Below are 2,603 nucleotides of genomic sequence, written 5' to 3'. Positions count from 1 at the left end.
TATATATATACACACACACACAAACTGATCTCCAAAAAGACAAGCAAAAAGATACATCTTGCAAAAGGGATGTTTCAAGAGGGGATATCAAAAATGTGTCCCCCACTTCATTTCAAGTACAGACAACATTCTGACCACAAAACAGGGTTCAAATCTTCCTGGAGGACTATCAGGAACCATTCTGGAAGTTAACCTGGAAACAAAACTTTGAATTTAACACAAATACAATAAAAATAAAACAAAATACAAAGGATGATCATTGACATTTTATAATATACGTAGCCTTTGCGTGTATGTGTGTGTGTGTGCACGCGCGCATGCACATTGGGTCTCATGGAACAGGGCTTTCACACACATAGGGAGTGTTCCAAAGCAACAGTCTGCCTGCACTACAGTATATTTCAACCTTAAATCCAGTTAAATCTTGCATAAAAAGTCATTGGTAATGTTCTGGGATTTACGCCAAGCACTCATGTAATCGATAATTTCTTTTCAGAATCTAAAGATCTATGCTCAAAAATATTTACAATACTGAGAAACAGCTGGATTTAGTCACAACATTTTCTGATGAAGTAGCAATAGAATTTGGCTAAAAGAAGCATTACTGAATGAAGTAAAACAGTTAGTCAAACCAGAAAGCTTTGCACCAGTGACCTCTCAATCTCCTTTGCTCCACACAGTACTACAAGTACCTAACTATTGATGAAATTATGTCATACAAAGGTGCCATGAACAAATAGTAACCAAACATTGTACCAGACTGAAGATATCACAATCAGAGCTTTATTGTTACAAGACAGTATTCCACTATTACCAACATTTGGGATACTTGACTAGTTTACAGAGGAAATCCGTTCCAAGGACATAAAACCTCTCAAGATCTTGACATCAAATAGCAAACTTAACTTCCATAGAAACAATGATACTGACAGTTTATCTTAGATGAAAAAGAAGAGGCTTAAGATTAGTGCTTACAGCCTTTGAGTGCTGTATGGTATCACTCAGACAACATCTGCTGAATGACAGAAACAAAAGAACAGCAATCAAGTGTTTAAAAGTAATAACATCCTGCAGGTCAGAAGTGAACTCCTCAAGAAGCAATCACTTTCTGCTGGCTTCCCATATGAACCCAGAAGTGTAGGACTTGGAAAGTCTTAGAAACAAAACACACTGCATACTACAAAAAGTTTATGCATGAGTATGTTTCATGTAAATTTGAAAGAGATAATATTGGTTTCACGCTTTGGCACAAGGCCAGTAATTTCAAGGGAGGGGGTAAATTGCCTACATCAACCCCAGTGCTCAACTGGTACTTATGAAATGATGAAAGGCGAAGTTAGAATTTAAAGTGAGAACTCGGGCGGTATTTGAACTCAGAACATAAAGACAAATGAAATGCCACTAAGCATCTGCCTGGTGTGCTAACCATTCTGCCAGCTGGCTGCCTTGAAGTGGATGATAATATTAACAAGAAATGTAGCCGCATTTGAACTTGTGACTCTTAAATGACACCAAGCCTTGAAAGTTATGCTCTTGCAATTCTAGAACTAGAGAAGACTAGAATATATCTGAGCAAATGAGAAAGTGAAAACCTTAAAGTCCGAAGGTGCGACTGTAAATGTCAATTACGTCACTCTTCTGGAGAACATAATTCATATGATCAGCAGTTGCCCAAAAATTTCATCAAGATACTACCTTCATGATGTTGAAACGATATACAATGCCATCTGGGATAAATATAAATAACATGTTACTGAATACATACATATCAACTCAAGGAATATTAGTGAAACATTTCCATCAAAGCTTCTACTAGTGATAAAGTTATTTGGGACAGAGAGAAAAAAAAAATTATGCATAGTCACAGAGATCAGCTGCTCTGCAGATGTGAATATCTTAAATACACTGGAAAAAAAAATATCTATGGACAACTGCTTTGAAGCCTTCAGCTCTGCTTCCCTGATTATAAATCCACACTTATACCAATAATTATTGGTGCACTTGCTTATGCTAGTAAATGCTTAAGTAATCTGGAGAAACTAAGATTTTCAGTCTGATATACACTTTACAAATACAATCTGCAAGTGGAATAGTAAAGATATGGAAGACTTTTCTAAAGTGCAACATATAATATTCATCATTGTTATCCAAATTCCAGTGATAGAGCTTTGTTTCTTTGTTTGAACCAGCTGCTTCCTAATCAGAAAAATTTTAATAAATAAATTTAATGTTTTATGAAAATAAGTCTGTAACTGCTATAACACATTTCACATTACTGTGTTTTGAGTACTCATTTTGTTTTACCACATTTTATATATATATATATAACGTGAGAGAGTTAGGGGTTGGGGGGTTCAACCCACTATACACACAGACATACATACACGTGAATTAAGGCTACCATTGGTTTCATGTAAAGACAAGTAGGAAAATATTCTAGTATCTTAATTTTTCAAGCCAATCACATGGAGAAAGGGGCTCAGCTCTATTTTAGAAAGCATAGCAGTGTTTTCTAAGATGGAGGCAAACACTTTTCTCCATGTGACTGGCTTAAAAAATTAAGATACGAGGATATTTTCCTACTTTTCTTAACATAAAACCAA

At 35.5% G+C, this 2,603-nt stretch overlaps 1 protein-coding gene across 4 annotated transcripts in view; it reads right to left on the bottom strand.

The window, feature by feature from the left end:
• The window catches only part of LOC106884274 (F-box/WD repeat-containing protein 1A), a 101,110-nt gene that overhangs the window by 31,693 nt on the left and 66,814 nt on the right, over positions 1-2,603 (bottom strand). The window lies entirely within an intron of this gene.

The sequence above is a fragment of the Octopus bimaculoides genome, chromosome 14 (assembly GCF_001194135.2).
Source record: "Octopus bimaculoides isolate UCB-OBI-ISO-001 chromosome 14, ASM119413v2, whole genome shotgun sequence".
NCBI lineage: Eukaryota > Metazoa > Mollusca > Cephalopoda > Octopoda > Octopodidae > Octopus > Octopus bimaculoides.
The sequence above is the reverse complement of the archived record's forward strand: the minus strand, read 5'-3'. Positions and strand labels throughout refer to the sequence as shown.